Below are 24,634 nucleotides of genomic sequence, written 5' to 3'. Positions count from 1 at the left end.
TTCTCACTTAACTTTATTCTAATTTAGGTTTCATGCTCATTGCATTACAAAACAGCTCAAGGAAAGCATCTAGTGACCTCCATGTTGTTAAACCCAACAACCAGGCTCAGTCCTCATCTTAATTGACCAGTCTGCAACATTTCACAAGTTAATTCTTCCTTTTCTTCTTGAAGCACTTTCTTCTCTTGGCTTAAAAAACCTCAGATATAAATCCAGCCCCTCATCCCCACCTTTGTCTCTGACTTTTCTAGGTCTCTTTTCCTGCATGCTATTCATGTCTCTGAGCTTCAAATCTTGGAGGGTCCCAGAACTGAGCCCTTGGACCTCTTTACCTCTCTATTGAAATTCATCATCTAAGTCATTTCATGCAGGATTTGTGATTTACATGTTAGTTAAAATAACTAGTCAAAACATTTTCCCCAAAATCAAGAAGCCCTTTAGCTAATGACCTGGTGAATATCTCAAAAATTTGACTGTATCGTAGGCAACTCAAAAAAGACCTGCTTGCTTTTCAGCGATTCTTACCTGTTACCTTGACCAAAAGCTTTGGAGTCACCTTCAGATTATTTCACTCAAACCTCACACTAACAAAGCATATTCAGGATTTAACCTATTTTATGACCTCACTTTTACCAGTCCCAGCCAGGCCACTATAATCTGGTGCTTGAATTATTGCTTTGGTTTTCTATCTGGTCATCACTACTGTTTTAAAAACATATCAGATTATTTTGCTCCTCTGGAAAAAAACGTAAGAAAATCCTTACAATGGACACAAAGTCCTCTAAATTCACAACTTTGCACTCTTCTTCTTCTGCCTACCCTTTCTTCTTCTCCTTCTTCTTTTTCTCCTTTTCCTCTTCCTCCTCCTCTTCCTCATTTTCTTCTTCTTCTTCTTCTTCTTCTTCTTCTTCTTCTTCTTCTTCTTCTTCTTCTTCTTCTTCTTCTTCTTCTTCTTCTTCTTCTTCTTCTTCTTCTTCTTCTTCCTCTTCTTCCCCTTCTCCTCCTTCTTCTCCTTCTCCTCCTTCTCTCCTCCTCCTCCTTCTTCTTCCTCCTTCCTCCTCTTCCTCATCTTCTCCTTCTTCTTATTCCTCTCCCTCTTCCTCATCTTCTTCCCCACCCTCCTCCTCCTCTTCCTCTTTCTCTTCCTCTCCTTCTCCTTATTCTCCTTCTTCTTTGTTGAGACATGGTCTCACTCTGTCACCCAGGCTGGAGTGCAGTAGTGTGATCATAGTTCACTGCAACCTCAAACTCCCTGGGCTCAGGTGACCCTCCCACCTCAGCCTCTGGAGTAGCTGAAACTTTAGAGATGTGCCACCATGCCTGGCTATTTTTTTTTTTTAAATTTTGTTGAGAGATGGGCTGGTTTAGAACTCCTGGGCTCAAGCCATGTGGCTGCCTTGGCCTCTCAAAGTGCTAGGATTACAGGCATGAACCATTGCACCCAGCCTCAACACTCTTCTTTTTGATCACTCTGTACCTAGTCATACCGGCTTTTTGTTTCTCTCATGCACCAATTCAGGGCCATTGTGCCTGCTGTCCCCTCCTCATGTGTTTTTCTCACATGCATATGATATATACCCCAGCTTTTAAGACTCTGCTCAAATATTATTTTATTTAAAAAGTCTTCCCTACCAATCTTATAAAATGAAATCTTAATTGCATGGACCTTGTTATTTCCCATATTGCTTTATTCCTCTTCATAACACTTATCATTCTATTACCCATTTGTATGTGTGTTTGTTTTTTCTAACTCTTCCCACCAGAATATTGTCTTCATGAGTATGGGAACTTTGTATTTTTCACTACTATTACACCATCTTCTATAATGGTGCCTTGCACATAGATGACACTCCATAAACTTTCTTTTAATACATAGATGAAATAATCCAGTTGAAGTACTTGAAGCATAATATGGGTAGAAGATAGAACACAGAGTTGGTAGACTACACCAGCTGGAAGATTAGGGCCATGATTCCAAGACTTGCAATGAAAACATGAGCTAACTTAAATTCCTGTACCCTACTGATATATGTAGTCAGATTTACCCAAAAGGTCTGCAGATATTAGCAGGCCTGCAATTTTTAAGTAAATGTAGTTGGATAAGCTAACATTTTTTTAAGTTGAGTTATTATTCTTACACCATGTCCCTCTGAAGACCGTTTGTAAGGTTTTCATGTGCTGTCTCCTTACAAATTGATGATGTGAAGACAATGCATTTAGCATCTGATGATTTTTCTCAGTTTGAAGAGAGAGATGTTGCAAAATAATATTAGTGAATGGCATCTCAAGTTTGCTAGATAAAAATAGTAAAGTTGCTGCAAATCTTGAGCGTATCTTTGAGGTTTTCTGATCGTTAATTCAGAGTTGAAACCAGGGAGACTGGTTGGTTGATTTCCCTCTAGCATGTTTCATGGATTAAGGCACGGAGGAGGGAGCTATTTGGCTTTATCTAGAGCTAGAGTCTTACCAGGTAAGTACCAAGGACAGAGGGATAGGCAAGAAAGCTAAGGTCCTTTGCAAGCAAGTGGTTGTAGAAATGGACCAGGGCAATTAAGATGAAATGGATAAAAGCGAAAAATGAGGAAGCTAATATATGGTGAGAACTCAAATTTGTATTTACCTCCCAGACCCATCTTTTTTCTGCCATTAACCATGGCCTCAAAGAAAGTGTCTCCTGACAATCATTGTGTTTTAACCCTTCACAAATTATTAAAAATGTATTTTTATAAATGTGAAACATTCAAAGCGTAACTTATTAATTTCATAATATATTTTATGATCATTTCTAACCTCTCAATACCCAAAATAAGTAAGATATGCCCCAACCATCGACGATTCCATAGCCTAATGGGGAAGACGGACATGTAAAGGAATTACCAAAACATATTAAGCACCTTTGATAGAATGCAGGGAAAGAAGAATGATCATAATACCCGCTCTGGTCAATAGACAGCATTATAAATGCATAGTACTGTTAAATGAATGCATGATTTCAATAAGGGTATGCATGGAAAAAGTTTGCAAATATTTATTATTCATTTATTTGATTCCAGAAAGATTAGGACTGGCTTAAAAGCACTGACATTTAAAACCAAAAAGCTCTGTTATCAACCTGAACGTCACTTGGCCTGGCCCCCGTGATTTTTTATAGATGTAAAAATTTCTGACTTGCAGAACACATAAAAACTTTTAAGGAGAGTGCAAATATTTACCAGTTTTTCTTCCTTTGTGCCTCTACTCAAATCTAAAGAAAATAATGCAGAGAATAATACAGAGGTGATCGTTCAAAGTTTCCTGCTGATTTCAGACATCATATCTCATTAAATACTAGAATATGTTCTGTGTCCACATGGCATTATTACAGACATCCCTGCTACAGGGGTTAAATGAAATAACATATAAAATAGTCTTAGCCCAGTTCTGGAAAAAGAAAAGCAGTCAATACTTGTTAGCTCTACAGTGACATATTGCTGACATCTTATAATTACTGTTTTCCAGGTTTTGTTTTAGTTTCTTTTTTTCTCTACCTATTTACTCCAGACTCTCCTTAGGTAATTTTATCCACTGATATAAATTTTATTATCATCGATATGCTAACAATTCCCGAGCCTGTATCGAGACTAAGAACAAAGTGAAATCTCAGGAAAAGTCTAGGCTTGATGTATTTATTTGGGAATTATTGGCATATTGATAATGTATAGAAAGTGATTAAAGAATGGTGAAGTTGAAATGTCATTGAAACATGTAAATGGAAATAACTGGTAAGCATATCGTTAATCAAACTAAAAAAAATTCTCTGCGACCTTCTGAAGTTCCAGTTCTTTCTGTCTGAGCAAATGACTTCACTATCTACTTAGCCACTGATTCTGGAAACTAGAGGTTGTATTCTAGTTTTTATATTTCTGTTACCTAGTATAGGACCTGAGCCGATTCGTCATGAAGATATATATGTAAAATAGAATTCATCTAATTCTTTTTTTCCTCACTATTACTACTTTGATCTAATTCATATTGCCTCTTCGTTCTCTTATAGTAATAGCCCTCGAATCAGCCTCACAGTAGCCACTCTCAAATAAACTGTATCCTTGGAAAGATTAGGCACCACATGTATGCTATGTTTGCCAAATTATCAACATGTCTTTTGGGGATAAACCTGAGAACTGAAGATGTCAAGAAAATGTCAGTAGAAATGTAGGAAGATTGCTTATTGGATATATGTGTCAGAAACCATGCTCATTGTTTAGGTTTAAATTTGATTTGTAGTTTTTAGAATTTAAACCTTCATTGAATTTTCAAAGTATCAGGGGCTTAGCTTTGCTGCATTGAGCTCTCTGTCTGGCTAGTCCTTGGGACTCCATTCAATATCTTCCATCTGTTACATATAATTTGTTCAAATAATTGTTGCAGGAATATCAGAAATCTAAATCATGGGAGTAATTTTATAGGGTCCTATATGATAATAAAAATAGTAACTATCATTACAGAAAAACTCTAGAATATGCAAGAAATTTTACATGCAGAAATTCTAAGTATCACTACAACCCTGCAAGTTAGGTGTTTTGGGTGGTATATTTTGAGGCATTAACATGTTTTAAAATCTGTGTATTCTCCCTCACCACTCCCACTTCCCTATCCTCCCATTTCATATGAGCAAATGGTCAGACCTGTGCTTGTTTTGAGTGAGTTTTGAAACAAGGTAGAATGCAGAAGGCTCTTGCAAGTCTTTCTAAACTCTAGAGACATGAGAATATTGAGATATAGATAAAATATCTTAACCATAAACACAAAGGCAGAAGAATTTCACCGAAACTAGAAAGTTTTCCCAGCTTGGCATGAATGGAGATGGTGACAATGGAGATGGGGGTTTCAAAGCACAAGTGACATGTCCTCAGCTTGCAGCAGAGAAGCCAAAGGCCAGCAATATTCCAGAGGGGAAATGGTTACAAGTCATTTAAGGCTGGGTGTGGTGGCTTATGCCTGTAATCCCAGCACTTTGGGAGGCACAGGCAGGCAGATCACCTGAGGTAAGGAGTTCGAGACCAGCCTGGCTAACATGGTAAAACCCCATCTCTACTAAAAACACAAAAATTAGCCAGGACTGGTGGTGAGTGCCTGTAATTCCAGCTACTTGGGAGGCTGAGGCAGGAGAATCACTTGAACCCAGGAGGCAGAGGTTGCAGTGAGCCAATGTCACGCCACTGTACTCCAGTCTGGGTGACAAGAGTGAACCTCCATCTAAAAAAATAAATAAAATTAGCTGGGTGTGGTGGTGCGTACCTGTGATTCCAACCACTTGGACCACTTGAGAGGCTGAGGCAGGAGAATCCCTTGAACCTGGAAGGCAGAGGTTGCATTGAGCCGAGATCACACCAATGCACTCCAGCCTGGGCAATAGCGAGACTCCATCTCAAGAAAAAAAAAAAAAAAGTGATTTAAGCAAGCTGAACAACTGGTGACCTCAAGGAAGATCTCAGAACCCCATGCAGAACTTGGACTCATTCAAGCTCAACCCGGTTCTTAGGGTCATGCTGATGAGGAGAAGGACAGTGCCTGTCAGGAAAAATGACTCTTGTACCATAGGGTATCTGCCTCTGAACTGTACAGGATTCTAAAATAGAAGACCTCTCCCCCAACCCCACCTAAAGTCTCTAAAAAAATAAGACTGGGCCTGCCCAGAATGATAACTCTTTTTTGACTTTCTATTTCTTGTAATGACTAAGGAAATTTGCTGAAAATACCAGAGATATTTAGAGGATATATTTAATTGAATTGAATTAAACAATGAGGTAATTTAGAGATCTAATTACTTCATTCTCATATAACAATGCCCTGTGGCTATAAATGTATCTGTTTTTCAGGCATTATGTATTTTCCGGATCCTCACCTGAATCAAACTCTTATCTAATTGAAAGTACACTGGAATTGGATATAGTAAAGAAATGTAATTTTTCATAATTCCTTTCTGTCATGAATTTAGCAAGTAAAGTTGGTTTTGCATTTTAAGGAATAAAATTGCAGCAGCTGACACTCATTACAGTACATTCTAAAGCCTAATTTATGGTGTGCCTATAAATTTCCATGCTAATGTATTTCTATTGTTATATTTTTGCTTACAAAGATTTTAGTGTCACTTTATTTAATTGAAGTCAGATGATGTTATTTACCTTTTAGTGATGCAGAAAAAATTGCATTTGTAAGCTACTATTATTCAAATTGAATTTTCTTATAGAATGCTGGATGTTGTGAGTACAGAAAATTTCAGATATAAATTTAAAACAAGTGCTAAACTGTGACATCTACTCTATCAAACCAATAATAGATATGATATGGTAGCTGAGATTGTAATTGATTATGTGCAAGGCATTTGTTGAATCATCAAATTGCACAAGATTTCAACAAATTATTCTACATGTAAAAAGTGCATTATCTGATTTCTATAGACATTATCATCACTTTGTATAACATATTTAGTTAAACAACTGAGTGAATACGAAGACAATAACATTCCGTAATGTTCTGTAGCTTCAGCAGTATCATATGATTACTTTGGGGTTTTAAAATTACTAGAGTGTATATTTTAGAAAATAATTCAGAAACTCACCTATACATTTAGCATTCTGGAGGAGGTGCTTGTTTATGACTGACTCTTTCAGTTACTTATATATGAAAAACAGATGTAGAGTTATTTCCAATCGAACTGATGTCTGATGCCATTCTGAAACTTGTGAGTGACTGAGGAATTTGGTAAACATTCATGTACACTTCTTTCTTTCTCAACTGGATGAACATCATTTTCTTTGTCTTTAGGCTCAAGTGGCTACCTTGGTTCTCTATTAGAAGGTTCCTGCGTTTATAATTGCCTTGATATTACCATTAGAACATTGATCTTCAGAGTTTGATTTTACATACATTTTTGGTTGGAAAGACCCAAGGAAGTCATCCAGTCCAATCAACAACTCAAGAATTCCATCTTTCGTATCCACAAACAATTCTAATCACATAGAATCTTTCTTCTTTGCAAGGATGCTTGTCTCATTTATAGACAGTTTTAATTATCTGAAAATGTTTTGACAATTGAACTGAATTTTGCCTCTGTTACTACCTACACTAGCACTAGTCATTTCCTTCAAAAGAAAGTAGCATGCATTTAACCATGATCTTGCTCTGGGTACTAGATACATGAGCATGTTCCCTTTATAACACATGTATTGAGCTATAAATATGTGTACACTTTTCTCTGTGTGTGATACTTCAATAAAATGTTAACAAGAAATAAAAAAAAAAAGTGAGGACATAAATGGAATACATTTTTTATGTCAAGTTCCATATTTCTTTATCTTGCTATAAAAAAAATTAGACTTAAGTGAATACTGATTTAGGACTGCACATGGACCAAAAGAGCTTTATGAGAACTCGAGAATCCAGAGAAGAGGTTACAACACTCCGGGATGGCACAAAACCAAGAATAACCACATTAAAGTGATAAGAAGAGCAATTTCTTATCACCCACTTCCTCGAGCCAGCACACCTTAATACGGAGGGAGATTCCCTCAACCTGTGATTTCTCCCATCAGGGAAAGGGAATCAGTGGGTATCTAACATCTCCAGCCTTTCAGGGGCACTGCTCAAAATACCTGCTTGTATCTTATCACACTCAGAATGCTAAGGGAATCCAGCATAGTTTGAATGCCTGGTGGAAGCTAAGAACAAAGAGAAGGGGTAAGTGGTTCTCAGCAGCTGGTGCAGATGTTAACAGCCAGTGTGGCTCTCAGCAGCTGACATGCATCTCAATTGACAGAGTGGATCTTATCTTATGGGGCAAATACACATAGCATATGCAGCTCTCAAGCTGATGGCACAGATCTTAGCAGATGGTATGGATCTCAGCAGCTGATGCAAGTCTCAACAGATGGGGTAGATCAGGCAGCCAGTGCAGCTCTTAGCAATGATGTGGCTTTCAGCAGATGGCTTGGATCTTAGCAGCCAGCACATTCAGCTCTCAGCTGAATATGTAGACCTCAGAAGCTGGCTTAGTTCAGTGGGATTGGGAGAAGGTACATAATTCTGAAACTTCTAGTTTAGGCAGGAGGGAAAGAAGTGTAACTTATACTCAATGTCCCAACATTTTATTGAGCTGCCCAAGGGAAAAGGAGCCTGTGGCTTTCGGCACCTGGCATGGATCTGAGGGATTAGGAGAAGATGCACAACCTTGAGATTTCTCCCCAGCAGGTAGGGAGAAGGGCAAAGTGTGCAAATACGTACAAAAGATTTTGGAAACTTCCAGAATCACTAGCAGGGTTAATTGAGGAGGTCTTTTCTACCAAAGCAAGGCCTGTAAAGGCTGGACAAAGTGGTTATACTTCAAATGCACAAATAGTACTCAAATCTGAAGTAAAACGAAGAATCAGGGAAACATGACCCCCCCCCCCCCAAAAAAAAACCAAAAAAAAAACAGTAAATCTCTAGTAACTGACCTTAAGGAAATGGAGACCTATGAACTGACTGACAAAAAATTCTAAATAGTTTTCTTAAAAGAAACAGAAACTCTGGAGCTGAAGAGTACATACAATAACTGAGCTAAAAAAAATATAGATATTCAGCAGGAGACCTGATCAAGGAGAATAAATAATCTCCAAACTTGAAGACAAGTAATTTGGAATTATCAAGTTAAAGAAACAAAAAGAAAAAATGTGAAAGAGTGGAGAAAGGCCATGGGCCCTCTGGGACATCATTAGGAGAATAAATAAGCACATTATGAAAGTTGCAGAATAAGAAGAGGGAAAAGGGCAGAAAGCTCATTTAAAGAAATAATGGCTGAAAACATCTCAAATCCGGGGAGAGAAATGGACACCTAGATTAATTAAGCTCAAAAGATCCCAAATCAGATAAATCTAAAGAAACTGACACCCAAAGAACACATATATTATAATCAAATTGCCAAAAGTCAAGGACACAGAGAATTTTGAAAGCAGCTAGAGAAAAGCCACTTGCCATTTATCAACAGGGTACCAAGAATATGCAATGGGGAAATGACAGTCTCTTGAACAAATGGTTTCGAGAAAACTAGGTATCTGCATAGAAAAGAATGAAATTGGGCTACTACCTTACACCATTTAGAAAAATCAAAGTGGGTTAAAGACTTAAACAGAAGATCTAAAATCATAAAACTGTTAGGAGGAAACATAAGGGAAAAGCTCCGGATACTGCGTTTGACAATGATTCCCTGGATATGATACAAAAAGCACAGGCAACAAAACAAAAACGGAGAAATGGGACTACCTCAAATTGAAAAGCTTCTGCATAGCAAAGCAAAAAAATAGCAGAGTAAAAAGGAGCCTATGGAATGGGAGAAATATTTGCAAACCATTTATCTGATGATGGGTTAACAGTCAAACTACGTAAGAAACTCCTACAATTTAATAGCAAAAAAAAAAAAAAAAAAAAAAAAAGAATAACATGACTACAAATGGGCAAAAGAGTTAAATAGACATTTCTCCAAAGAGGGCATGCACGTGGGCATTAGGTATATGAAAAGGTGCTCAGTATCACTGATCATCAGGAAAATACAAGTCAAAACCACAATGTGATATCACCTCACATCTGTATGGGATAGCTAGTTTCAAACAAAAGATGACACGTGTTGATGAGGATGTGGCGAAATTTGAACCCTTGTACGCTGTTGGTGGGGATTTAAAATTATGCAGCTACTATGGGAAACACTATGAAAGTCCTCCAAAAAGTAAAGATAAATATACTATATAGTCCAGTGGGAACAACTGGAGAGGAGAGGTGGGGGCAAAGGGTTGAAAAACCGTCTATTGGGTGCTATGCTCACTATCTGGGTGGTGGGAACATTCCTACCCCAAACCTCAGCATCACACAATGTAACCACGCAACAAACCTGCACATTTTACCCCTTGAATCTAAAACAAATGTTGAAATTATCAAATAAAAAGAAATACCATATAATCTGGAAATCCCACTTCTGAGTATATATATTAAGAAAATTGAAATCAATATTTTGAAGAGCTATCTGCACTCCTATATTCATTGCTGCATTGCTCATAGTATCCAATGTATGAAAGCAGTCCATGTGTCTATCAAAAGATGACTAGATTAAAAGGCAGCGTATAATACATACAACAGAATATAGTTTAGCCTTAAAAAGGAGATCTCTGCCATTTGTGACAATGTGGATGAACCCAAAGGACAGTCCATTATGTAAAATAAGCCAGTCTCAGAAAGACAAATATTGTGTGATTCTATTCATATGAGTTATCTAAACTGGTCATTCTCATGAAAGCAGATTATAGAATGCTGATAGCCAAGGGCCTGGATGAGGAGCAAATGGGGAGTTGTTGATGTGTGTAAAGTTTCAGTTATGTAAGATAAATAACAGAATCTAGAGATCTGTTGTACAATGTAGCACCTATAGTGAACAACATGATATTGTACAGTTAGAAATTCATTAAAAGAGTAGATGTCATGATAGGCATTCTTACTACACCAAAAAACAAACAAAAAAGGGGGGACACAAGAAAACTTTAGACGTGATGATATATTTATTACCTCGAATATCGTGAGTATATGCATATGTCCAAAGTCATCAAATTATATCCATTAAACATGTTCAATGTTTTGGTATATCGGTAAAACCCCAGTAAAGTTGTTAAAAACAAAAGTAAAAATAACATTCCTAGCAGAAATTTTTGTAATAGAAAATAAGACAAACTACATAATTGTAATGTATAGAGGAGTAAACTATGGCATTATCCAGCTGTAGAATATTGAGCAACTGTGGAAATGAATGAGCTAGAGTTACCGTAATCAGCATGTTTGGGGGGAAAAAGTTGTAGACAAATACATACTATATAGTGTACATGTATATTGCATAAAATTTAAAGCATGGAAAACAAATCTCATTATTTGAGAACCAAACAGAGGTCTATAGTTGCATTGGAATAGGAAGCAACAGATTCAAAATAGTGGATCCCTTTGCAGGAAGAAGGTGATGATTTATTTTTTTAAGGTGATAGATAAAAGCAGTGATATATGCCATATTATATTTAAGCTTCTTGTCTGTCTTAAATATTTCATAATAAAAAATTAACACCTTGAATATAATTAAAAATCACTGTGATAGAGTGATTATTATAAGCACAGATCTGGAGTCTCAGAGACCAGGGTTCAAATATAAGTTTCAGTATTTACTAATTATCTGTGTGACTTTGGCAGTTAAGATGCTTTGAGCTTTATTTATTTATTTATTTTTTAGTTTGTCAATTGAAGCTTAAAAAAAGTTGTTTTGAGGCTCACTGAGATGTGCTAAGACACCTGGCATAGCTCTTCAGAGCTAGCAGAGCCTCAACAGTGAATATTGGTCTCTGTGTTTCACATTAATGCATGGGCTGTGAGGAAAAGGCTTTGGAGACTTTTTGAATAGGAGGGGAAAAAGTAAATCAAAGATGTGGTTGAAAAAGATTCAAGATAAGTTTTACTTCCTTGTGATTTTATCTGTAACGAACCCTTGTCTTAATGTGAAGAAGATAAATGCTTTTGGAAAATAAATAAAGACCAATGCCAAAATTAAAGTATGTAAACTTTCAGCTTGTAAAAAGAAAAAAAACCCAAAAAACAAAGTTTTTTACAAAGAATTAAGTCTCTGAATTATTTACTGAGGGAGGTTGTAAGGATTGTATAATGTATGTATACATACGTGTATGTATGCATAATGTACGCACATGTCTATGAGTATTTAATGAACAAACACTCTTCATTTGATTACTGATATGTTTAGAAATAAGTTGATATTCCAAGTTATCACTTGGCATTTTTCTGTTTTGTAGAAATATACCCAGGTACATAAGGGATGTCAAAATATATAAATATGCCCAGGTAGATTAGGGAAGTCAAAATTATCTACCATGAGGCAATGCGTATAAAAGATCAATTTTTCCCCCTTGGACGTTTAGCAAAAGGCTGATTGAATATATTCAGACAAGCATTAGAGCAAACCATACTGACTCAATAGAGAAAACACTATACAGACAGATTTAAATATTGTATTTCCCATTCAAATATTTACCTTTACATGTGTTATATCTATAGGTTTGCATTTGTTACTTTAAGTATCTCAGTTTTCATGCAGTAATTTTTACTGCATTATTCTCTTTGTCCTTTGGAATACAGAAATGGAGATGTTGCTATTAAAAACTTAGAATTATTTTTTAGTCAAAGTTTTGAATATCAAATAGCAATCAAATTTTAATTTGCTTCTTAAGGTTTTATTTTTCCAAATAAATATTTATTGCTTTAATAATTAAGAGATTAAATATGAACAAAGCTGCACATTCTGCACATATATCACAGAACTTAACGTATAATAAATAAGAAAAAAATGAAATTGAAAATGATATTTAAAAATTTTAAGAACTAAAGTTATAAATGACAATCTAAAATCAAACAATAAATCAAAGTGAGAATTTTGGGGATTTCAATTACACTTTAAAAATGCGTGCTCATCAACAGGCACATGAAAAAATGCTCATCATCACTCGCCATCAGAGAAATGCTAATCAAAACCACAAGGAGATACCATCTCACACCACCAGTTAGAATGGCGATCATTAAAAAGTCAGGAAACAACAGGTTCTGGAGAGGATGTGGAGAAATAGGAACACTTTTACACTGTTGGTGGGACTGTAAACTTCTTCAACCATTGTGGAAAACAGTGTGGCGATTCCTCAAGGACCTAGAACTAGAAATACCATTTGACCCAGCAATCCCATTACTGGGTATATACCCAAAGGATTATAAATCATGCTGCTATAAAGACTCATGCACATGTATGTTTATTGTGGCACTATTCACAATAGCAAAGACTTGGAATCAACCCAAATGTCCATCAGTGACAGACTGGATTAAGAAAATGTGGCACATATATATATCGTGGAATACTATGCAGCCATAAAAAAGGACGAGTTCATGTCTTTTGTAGGGACATGGATGCAGCTGGAAACCATCATTCTCAGCAAACTATCGCAAGAACAGAAAACCAAACACTGCATGTTCTCACTCATAGGTGGGAATGAACAATGAGATCACTTGGACACAGCAAGGGGAACATGACACACTGGAGCCTATAATGGGGAGGTGGAAGGAGAGAGGGATAGCATTGGAAGAGATACTTAATGTAAATGATGAGTTAATGGGTGCAGCACACCAACATGGCACATGTAGACATATGTAACAAACCTGCACATTGTGCACATGTACCTTAGAACTTAAAGTATAATAATAAAAAAAATGCATGCTCATTTTGAAGTCAATGTTCCTGACATTATTGTGAAAAATTCTTGATTTAATTATATTTTAAATTTAACAATTCAGTAAAAAAAAGTTACTGGTATTTATCGCTCTGTGCTAAGACTACAAGGGGTAGTGCTTTTCATTCATTATATTTTCTGACTTTTAAATAACAAACATAATTATTTGTTAAAATTTATATTAAAAATAAACCATGCAAAAATATGCATGGTTTATGTCAGAAGACTATAATAAACTATAAAAGGTTTACTAAAAAGTGCTTTATATGATATAATTTAATTTAAAGAAAGAGCATTTGGATTCCTATGTCACACTAATCAAGATTTTATAAAACTGTATCTCATAAGGAAAAGGCAGTAATGATCAACAAAAATGTGGAAAGTTTGCATATGTAAGAATATTTGTAATCTTCAATTGCATATGAAATTATTCTATTCATAGTTTACTACTACTAGTTTCTTAATTGTACAATTACTAATTAATTAGAAAACTTTTTTTTTTTTTCTTGAGACGGAGTCTTGCTCTGTCACCCAGGCTGAAGTGCAGGGGTGTGATCTCAGCTCACTGCAAGCTCCGCCTCCCGGGTTCATGCCATTCTCCTGCCTCAGCCTCCCGAGTAGCTGGGACTACGGGCGCCCACCACCTCGCCCGGCTAGTTTTTTTTTTTTTTTTTTTGTATTTTTTAGTAGAGACGGGATTTCACCGTGTTAGCCAGGATGGTCTCGATCTCCTGACCTCGTGATCCGCCCGTCTCGGCCTCCCAAAGTGCTGGGATTACAGGCTTGAGCCACCGCGTCCGGCCTAGAAAACATTTTAAATAGCAGTACTTTTTATTTGTCAATCAGGCTATTATTCGTTTTATATAGATATATGAATAAGGTGGATATAAAATATTATTTGTTGCGGCAGGAAAAATATGACAGTTTATTTATTCACTGTATGTTAATTGCATTCTTTTTTTCTCATTGTAAACTGTTTGAAAATTTGAGATCCCACTGATCTCATGACTGGGATAATAATTTCAACAAAGTAAAATTTATATTATAAGATAATAGAATTCTTGTTCTTAGTAGCTTATCATTTATGTGGCAAACTTAAAACACAGCCAATTTGGTTTATTACCCATGATTATAGTGTGCATCAAAGTTGGAGTGCTTTCTGAATGGGATATTATCTGAAGTTGAGGTGAATAATGAGCAATTCTTTAACTGTTCTTTGTTTACATTTTTATACAAGTTAATTTCTTGAATAAGACCTTTTACCTTAATATATAATAATTTCAATGAAAACTATTTTGGGTAATATGTTCTCTAAATTATAGACATTATAATTATGAACACCATATATACTGGTTATATACATCTACATATTATAAGCATTCTGGTCAATACAGCAAAGCTTGTAGTGTTAAATGGAAATGGTCTTCCCTAGTAAGACTTCATTGAAGACAGAAAGCTTCTGTTCCCCTTCCAGAGCCCTACAATACCTCTGCCTGTGCCAAGGGACTTTAATTTTTATACTTTCAGGAGAGCCACTGTCTGCAGTTAATGGTGTGTGAAATGAAAATCAAGACTTTTTTGGTTTTGGAATTAGGTGCTTGATTCTTTTTCTTTACTCCTACTGATATTTATAGCCTTTATTAGGACTAGGACCCTGTCCACTGAGACCCTGATAGCTCAGTGATCTGAATGTTTTGATACTCTGTTCCACTTTACTTCTCTACATTCTAACACATTTTCAACAGCCTCAGCACCAAAAAGAATCTCCCCAAGGATAGAAATAATGACATTTCTATGCTATCTACCACAAATAATTAGAGATAATTGAGTTCAATCTGAATGTCCTTTAATTAAATGCATTAAATACTTACAAAATATATTTATTTTATAACGCAGGCGTATTCAAGACCTTTCTTGGGTGTGTAGTTGCAGTGTTCCTTATACAATATATTCAACTATTTATTTGTTCATTTCATAAGACTCACCCATAAACTATTATGATAAATTATCATGGCAGGGACTTAGAATGCAGAGGAGTACACAGGACTAAACGTATCATTAGACAGCAGGCAGGACAGCCACTAGTTATAAAACATCGTGCCAAATACTCACAGACCTAGGTAGCAAGTGATGTGGAAGCATGAAAAATGAATGATCGAGTATGTTTGAGAAGTCAGAGAGAATTTCACAGTGTGTCTCATTGAGCGTTCAGTGGAGGTGGAGAGGGGGGCGATGTTTGAACTTAGTCCATGTGCATGACATATTTTTAAGGTGAACAAATGAAATTGTAGAGGGGAAGAAATATATCTTTTTAAAAAGAGTTGGATCTCACTGTGGTGCTCAGGCTGGCCTTGAGCTCCTGGGCTCAAGCGATCCTCAAATCTCAACCTCTGGAGGAGCTGAGATTACAGGCAGGTCTATCATGCCTGGCAAGAAGTATGATTTATAGCATTAGGATACAGTGGTTAAGAACTTGTAGTGAGGAGTCTGACGAATTAAATTGGAGCCTCAGTTTCCTTGTTTAATATTTTGGCAAGTTACTTTCTCTGATGATAAATAGAAACAAAAGTGATATATATTTAATAAATTTCTAGGGAAAATCAAGTGACCTATTCACAAAATAGTTAGCAGCATGTCTGGTCCATGATAAACAATCAATAAGTAATAGCTAATAACTATTTTACATAAGGTTGAGGGCCAATAAGAATCATTCAGATATTAAAATGAATGATTGGAGAAATAAAGAGATATGTTTTCTTCATCAATGATAGACTGGGTAAAGAAAAATGTGGCACATATACATCATGGAATACTATGCAGCCATAAAAAAGGATGAGTTCACATCCTTTGCAAAGACATGGATGAAGCTAGAAACCATCATTCTCAGCAAACTAACACAGGAACAGAAAACTGAACACCGCATGTTCTCATTCATAAGTGGAAGTTGAAAAATGAGAACACCTGGACACAGAGAAGAAAACATCATACACTGGGGCCTTTTGCGGGGTGGAGGAGTAAAGGAGGGATAGCATTAGGAGAAATACCTAAGTAGATGACGTGTTGATGGGTTCAGCAAACCACCACGGCACGTGTATACCGATGTAACAAAACTGCACGTTCTGCACATGTATCCCAGAACTTAAGTATAATAATAAAAAGTTGAATATAACTTATAGTAGAATAAAAACAGAGAATGAAATATCTATAACCCATTACAGAAATTCAACAATAACAGAATAATGTAATTCATATAGAAAAGTTTAAAAAATTTGTTGAAAATCAAATTCTAAAACATTATACAAGTATATAAGAGAATGAAGCTCAAATATAACAATCAGCTGGGAGTGTAATCCCAGCACTTTGGGAGGCTGAACAGGCTGATCTTTCGAGGCCAGGAGCTTGAGACCAGCCTGGCCAACATGGCGAAACTCTGTCTACCAAAAATACAAAAATTCGTTGAGCATGGAGGCACACTCCTGTAATCCCAGTTACTCAGAAGGCTGAAGCAGGAGAATCACTAGAACCCAGGAGGCAGAGGTTGCAGTGAGGTGAGATCATGCCACTGCACTCCAGCCTGGGTGACAGAGAGACTGTGTCTAAAATATATATATCTATCATATATATATACACGCATACATAGAATATTTATTCTAGAATATACACATCGTATATATTCTAGAATAATTCATAGAAAATACTTTGGAAGAGGAAAAGACTTGAGTGATATATCATGTTTTGTCGTTTATGTCTAGTGGTGATATAGGTGACTTAAATTTCTTCTTTGTGATTGTCTATACTTTTCCATCTTTCTACAGTTGTCATAAATTCTATTTATTATCTGTAAAACCATATACAATCATATATTTAAATGACCTTTCTTTTCCCTCTTGGTCTACTTATTCTTGTCAAATCCATCCACCTGAATTTGTTTTCCTGTTAAGTTGAATTCTTTCTCAGTACTATGCATATCCCCAGTTAGGAACAGATGTGTGTATGTGTGTGTGTGTGTCTATGTGTGTACATATGAACATGAATTTCTAGTGTTAAACAAAAGTCATCTAACCAAAAAGGAGTTTGTGCTAGGTGCTGTTTTATTTTGCTATCAGAAAGATGAGTTGTGGTGATGTATTTAATGTACAGCATAATCAAACTGCTGTCTTTTGATGAGTTCTTACTATAATGTATCATCAAAGCCCCATGGCTTTGATATAGTACACTAACATGTTTTTTGAACAAAAGAAGTTTGATGATTTATTAATATAATGCTATTCTACTGTCTAAGAGCCACTTAAAAAGGTAAATAAAATACTCTTAAAGACTAAGACAAAACTCTCTAAACTTTAAACTCACTAAAAATATAAGAAGAGATACTTATTTTTTATTATTAAACAATGTCAAAGCCAAGTTCTTGAAACCTTTAGTGAATCAGGATAACCGCTTACCTTCTTGTAAGGAGTTTGTGTTTTGTTCTGGTTTTCTTATAAAAACAGGAAAGCACATTGTAATCATAAATATTTGACAGTGTATAAAATGTATATGCTGATTTTGCCTTCATTCAGAAATTTAGACATTTTATTCTCCTAAAAATATGTAGAGATTTTACATTGTGATCTTGGTTGTTGGGTGAGCATGGAAAGAAATGTAATCATGTAATATTCAATGAATGATTTTGTGGCTATGTTTCATTTATCATCTCCACTGAAACATCATGTGAATATGCATAATCTTGCTTTCTTTACAGAGCCTTTACAGAGTAATTTCACAAGTAAATGATAAATGCTGTATTTAGATGATTGGCTGGATTCCCAGCTTTATTTTGCTTTATTCTTTTGTTTTCTGAAATGCAAGGGCAATACAGATTCATTTTTTCTCTTTACGTATGCTTTGCCTTTTATATAATTAATTTACAATGTGTCGTTTCTAATGTCTTTAGTGAATGAAATAATAATCTCAATTATTTTGCTTTTGATTTTACTGACAATCTAGAACATACTTCATATATTAACTTATCGATAGAATTATTTTTTTGTGTGTGGTTAATAGTAAAACATTTGTTGAGGTGTTTTGTGCCATGCGCAATGACATCTACTTTACTTGAGTTCACGGTAATCCTATACCACGGTGACATTTCTTTTCCTCCTATTTGGATTTTAGAAAACTGAAGGCTACCCAGAGGGTAGATATTGAGTCAGGATCTAAACACAGTTGGACTTTACGGCTCTCATTATTGTAACACCTAACTTCTTCTGAAAAATGAAATGACTTTACTTCTCATTTCCTCTCTTCATCCAATACCATTTGAAAATAGTGTCTGAGTGTATAGTATTTTTTAAGCACTGTTCCTAGGAATCCAGGTACACAGTAAACATTATAGACAAGGTTCCTGGTCTTAGTCCACTGTTCCAATAGGAACAGACATTAACATGGGGTCAAATAAATGATAAAGAAATAAAATTTAAGAAAGTCTTAAGTGCATCAAGAAACATAAAGCAATGTCCTGGGGTGGAGATTGACTGGTGTGTGTTATGTGTGATATAATAATCAGGGAAACCAAAGTTAGTATTTGTTAATGGTTCTCAAGTTTGAGAAGCCAGACATAATACAAGGATCTAGTGAATGAATATTCTAGGCAGAGCGCAGATAATTAAATTTAGTTTAAATCTTTTCAGTGAGGAGAGATGAAAAACCTCTACTGAGTACCCATTTAAAATCCTACACGATTTGTAGGATTGGATCTTAGGAAGCACCAAGACTTAGCAGTTTTATGGGGAGGGATAGGGGAGTAAGAGAGAGATTTGGTAGGTCTTGTGAGTTCCCATTGGGTTAACATTCATCTTCTCTTGTACTTGAGAGATGAGAAGAAATGTTAATACTGTAAATGGGAAAACACTTAGGTAAGTTTTATAAGCATTTCTCTTACTTATAGCTAAGAAAGGTAATTTGCGTACTTCGTGACTTGGATGGTTTCTTTAAGACTCTCACCAATAAACAGATTGGTGTAACTGAAGCCCCTTTAAGGTAACTGCACATCCGAGCACAGAAACACAAGGAAGGAGACCCAGGCCTGGCTTCACCAACCATTTCTGTCCTGTCCTAGTGTTATCAAAAAGTGATATTTTATCCATTCCTTCATCTTTCCCAAGACTCTGGTAACATTTTCCCCTTTTCTTTTATTTCTGAATTATCTCTTTCTATCATTAACAAATAAAAAGTTTCTGTTCCCTTGGCCGGGCGCGGTGGCTCAAGCCTGTAATCCCAGCACTTTGGGAGGCTGAGACGGGCGGATCACAAGGTCAGGAGATCGAGACCATCCTGGCTAACATGGTGAAACCCCGTCTCTACTAAAAATACAAAAAACTAGCCGGGCGAGGTGGCGGGCGCCTGTAGTCCCAGCTACTCGGGAGGCTGAGGCAGGAGAATGGCATAAACCCGGGAGGCAGAGCTTGCAGTGAGCTGAGATCCGGCCACTGCACTCCAGCCTGGGCGACAGAGCGAGACTCCGTCTCAAAAAAAAAAAAAAAAAAAAAAAAGTTTCTGTTCCCACAAGTAGGGTAGAAAGACCTCCTACTACACGGGACATCAGGTAGGATCCTCAGAAGACTACTACCCCTACATTTCTCTTTTTTACCTTTAATTTTTACTACATTAATAAAAATAGTTCAAAAAATAAGATAGGAAGAGAATCATAGACACCACATAATATTTTAAAAAGTAATTTAGAAAAAGTTTTCTCTATGATTTCTATAGGAAGATGTTAATTTGCAAAATTCCTGATTCTCTTTTCACCTGAGTCTTTGAAGACTTCAAACTTACATGATTAATTTATATAAATAAATGTATCCTTTAATATAGATGAATAGAAAGATCATAGTGAAATTTTAATGTTTTTCATTTGTTCAGTGTCACTGTCACATTCTTTGTTCTTGGGAAGTAAATTAGCCTTGTCATCTCTTTATTCTCTTATATATGTATTTTTATTTTCTTCAGCTTAGCCTTGTCATCTCTTTATTCTCTTATATATGTATTTTTATTTTCTTCAGCTACCCGAGTATTGCAGTTTTTTTTTTTTAAGGAGTAGCTTCGCCCCTAGATGTGTTGTAAGCATAAAAACAGAAAATAATAGAGATGTTGATTATCTGAGTTTTATGAAACCGAGAAAGGACTTTTCTAATGAGGTCTTAAATATAACATAAATCTTGTATGAAATCACTTTTAAAATGGCAAACTTTTAAAGTTAAAAATTATAAATAATTAAAGATGACTGATGTACAATTACAATTCCATTACATACTCTGAAACATTTTCATGGAGAAGATAGATGGTATAAATGACCAACTAATTATTTTCCTTTAGAGAAGTAACTCCTAATTGAAAGGCTACTAGAAAATGAAAATGAAGAAATGTACTGTTTTTGATTAGGTAGTGTTTGGTGGATGCATGGATACACTGCATCTTACAGAAGTCGTGAAAGGGTAATTTTTAAAAAACATGCTTATAAACTTTAAAAAAATTAAAATTGAGCTGGCTGAAAAATATAATTTTTCTGAAATAGTTTAATGTTCAAGTTTTGCCGCACAAATTTTCAATTTAAGATATATCAAATAAACCATTATTTTCTATATTAATGACATGTCAATCATGTGCCAAGAAGTATATTGAATGTAAAATCAGACACTTTTCTTGATATTAACTATATGACGGGGTTGTTATAATGATATGTCATCCCATTTTTACTGTTTTGCCTCACTACTCTATCTCTGCACATATAAATTCTATTAAGTCATCAGAGAGTCTAATACATCAAGAGAAGGGAAATCAACCAAAAATTTAGAGTTTTAAACTATCATTCAGTTTTTACAAATGCATCCAACAAGTTAATTTTATTTGTATTATATAAAGCCCATCTACCTCTCTTTATTTCTGGTATTCAGTTCTTTGTACTTCTAATCACTTTTTATTCTGAAAATATTTGAGTGTCTTAATGACAGCCATGTTGTGACTCTTTTAAGTGAGATAAATACAGCTGGAGAGAAATACCTAGTCTTCATTCAGTCCAGTTGGAAAAGACTTAACAGTTACATGATCATTACAAATAATACAGGAGCCATTGAAAATCTTAGAATGTGTTACACATTATATGTATAATTACATATAATAAATATTCTATCTACTTTGGACCAAGGATGTGATTTCAGTTGGAAAATTGCATCTAGTTTTGTTCTCTATACGTCCTTGAAGGACTTTGATAAGTTAGCATATACTAGCATCAGGAAAACTAGAAAAGAGAGGAGACATTGTGATTGCAGGCTTTTGTTTTGTTTCAGACTTTATTCTAGAAGTTCTCACATATGTTAACTCATTAAAATGCTAAGCCTTATTAAAATGTTGTGATGGTAATATTTAAATGCATTTTTGCTTCAGGAAACTTGGAATGACACAAGTTAATTAATTTGACTAAAATCGCACTCTCTATCTTAGCAATTTCTCCTAAATACCTCAGCTCCTAATTCAAATATACTTTGGCAGCTTCTACAGCTGACACTGTAAATATTTAGCCACCAGAATGAGTCAGCAAACACTTGACCAAACTGACTGCCCCTTCTTTCACTTCACCAAACCTAGCTGACACAATTGAAGTGAGGACCATTTGGAGTTTTGACCCTCATGCTGTTTGGACCACTCTTCATGAAGCAGCATTGTTCTTCTGGGATAATACCTGAGATTTGTTGCATGACACCAAAAAATCAAGGATGTGGACACACACAAGGAGTAGGGTTAAGAATGGAGGTTTATAGGTGAGAGAAAGAGAAAAGCTCCCGAGTGGGTCTTCTGGTCCCTGGTGAAATACACAGGGTTTTATAGACAAGCTTGAATAGGCGGTGTCTGATTAACATATGATCAAAAGATTGGTTGGACCAGTTATGTCATTTACATAATGCAGGAAGAAGCTGGCCACCCTAACCTTACCTTTTATTATGCTGATGGGTTCTTTCCCTGGCCGGTGGCCATGTTATACCTGCTTCTTTTTTTGTTTATTTGTTTGTTTTTGAGTTGGAGTTGTGCTCTTGTTGCCCAGGCTGGAGTGCATGGCCCAATTTCTGATCACTGCAACCTTGGCCTCCTGGGTTCAAGCGAATCTCCTGCCTCAGCCTCCTTAGTAGCTGGGACTACAGGCATGCGCCACTACGCCCAACTAATTTTGTATTTTCAGTACAAACGGGTTTTCTCCATGTTGTTCAGGCTGACCTCAGGCTTGAACTCCTGACCTCAGGTGATCCGCCTGCCTTGGCCTCCCAGAGTGTTAGGATTGCAGGCATGAGCTACCACACTGACCTGTTGCCTGCTTCTTTACTGCACATGTGGCGGCAAAGAAAAAGGAAGAAGGAGCCTCCATGTTGAACATACCTGGCTTCCAGGTATCCCTTTTCTATTGGCACAGCTGTTGGCATTCACCCCTGGCAGCTTCTAGCTTGCTTTTCTATGCAGCTTGATTTTTCAGGCTGCCCTTTGTTAGAAAAGAAATGATTTGGGGGCTGCATTTTATTAAAAGGGAGACCTTACTGATGGCTCTCTTACCCTAACTGCTTAATTTTTAGCTCCTGTGTCAATCATTCAGTTTCCAAACTTGTGAGGGTGTAGTTATCTCTAAGTTGTCATCCAAAGCTAATAATTTTGAATTCTGGGAACTGAGGAAATCATAGCTGACACACTAGAATATTAAAACTGGTATAGAAATAAACTCTAGAGTATCTACAGCCTGAAGAAGAGGGAAAGTAGGTGTGAACCACCACAGGGTTCCTTTCCCACCCTTTGTCTAATTTTCACTTGATTTTCGGATCCAGAATTTGTCTCCCTTCCATTAACTAAATATGGTTATATGAATTCAACTTGATGAGAATTTTTCTTTCATTGCCCTCAACTTACATTATTTGTGTGCTTATTGGTATTTTATTTTAAATATCTGAATGCTGCTTTTGGTCCTCTAATTATTCTTTGTTACAAACTACAAACTATGGCTTTCTATACCTTGCTTGACTTCATGGCTGCATAAGCTTAGAGAGGAAATGTTTTTCTATGAATATATTAAATTCGATAATATTTACATGTTCTCTTTCTTCTTCTGTTGATTTCATTTCTTCCGGTTTGTTTTCACTATCTGTTCATTTCATGCCTTTGTTTTGTAATAAAGTATTCTTGAGATATCAGGTGATCATAGACTATCCCTTCATATATAAGAAAGAAGCATGAAAAATATTTGTGAGCATAAACAGAACTTATAAAATGGCGGTTTTTATCATAGTGTGAGTGGTAGGGAGCCAGTGGTTTTCAATGCAAATAGTTTTTAGACATATTTACATTAGTTATGTATGTATTTGGGAAAGGTAGTGATTTATCATATAGGTAACATCTCAAGTTTAGCTGGGAGTCTTTCTCATAATTTGGGATCTTTCATTTTCTTAGGATCTCATTGTGACTTCATCATTCTAATTTTTCAAGTTCTACGCAAAATTAAACAATTATTGGACTTATGTTCTACTTTCGCCAAGTCGTTACTTTTAGTCTCCTCTTGTACATATTAGAGCATATGTCAAATTCTTAAAATCTGTTTGTATCCCTTTGGGGACCCACAGTAGTAATTCTCGTGCTCAGAAGTGGTCCATTCAAATCCTATAAAGTTCTATAAATTACAGAATTAATAAATCAAATAACTAGAAAATATATTGAAATGATTCAAACCACTGAAGAATGAATCAGCGACCTGATTACTATTGAGAAATGGAAGTCACATATATGCGCACACACACATACACACACTCTCTCATACATATGTGTATGCATATAATTATATATTATACATATATAATATATTTTTATATAATTTTAACATTATAATCTATAATATTTTGCACTTATGGGCATTTATGTACAATCAGTAAGTTTAATTGCTCGATAGTCAAGTGGGTCTATTTTAAACTTCTAATTCATTTACCAAGTAACTGCAGAAAACCATTAAGATAATGATCTTTTATTTATTTAATCTGAAAACTTTTAATTGAGTGGCTTTTATGTGTCAGATGCTGTTCTAGGAAAATTATAAACTCCAGTCCTGCACTTTGGACCTTGTATTTCATTGAGGAAGTGTATACACACAAATAGTTGTATAATTACATTTCAGGTGCTGGTATTTTTATGATGAAAATCTGTCTTTGTTCTGGCTTTATCTACAATTATCTTTTCATATTTGTCAGGTTTTCCTGATATTCATTGATTGCGCAATGTAATTCTCAACTCTCATTTTCTTCACCAGG

The sequence above is a fragment of the Theropithecus gelada genome, chromosome 8 (assembly GCF_003255815.1).
Source record: "Theropithecus gelada isolate Dixy chromosome 8, Tgel_1.0, whole genome shotgun sequence".
Lineage (NCBI taxonomy): Eukaryota > Metazoa > Chordata > Mammalia > Primates > Cercopithecidae > Theropithecus > Theropithecus gelada.
The sequence above is the reverse complement of the archived record's forward strand: the minus strand, read 5'-3'. Positions refer to the sequence as shown.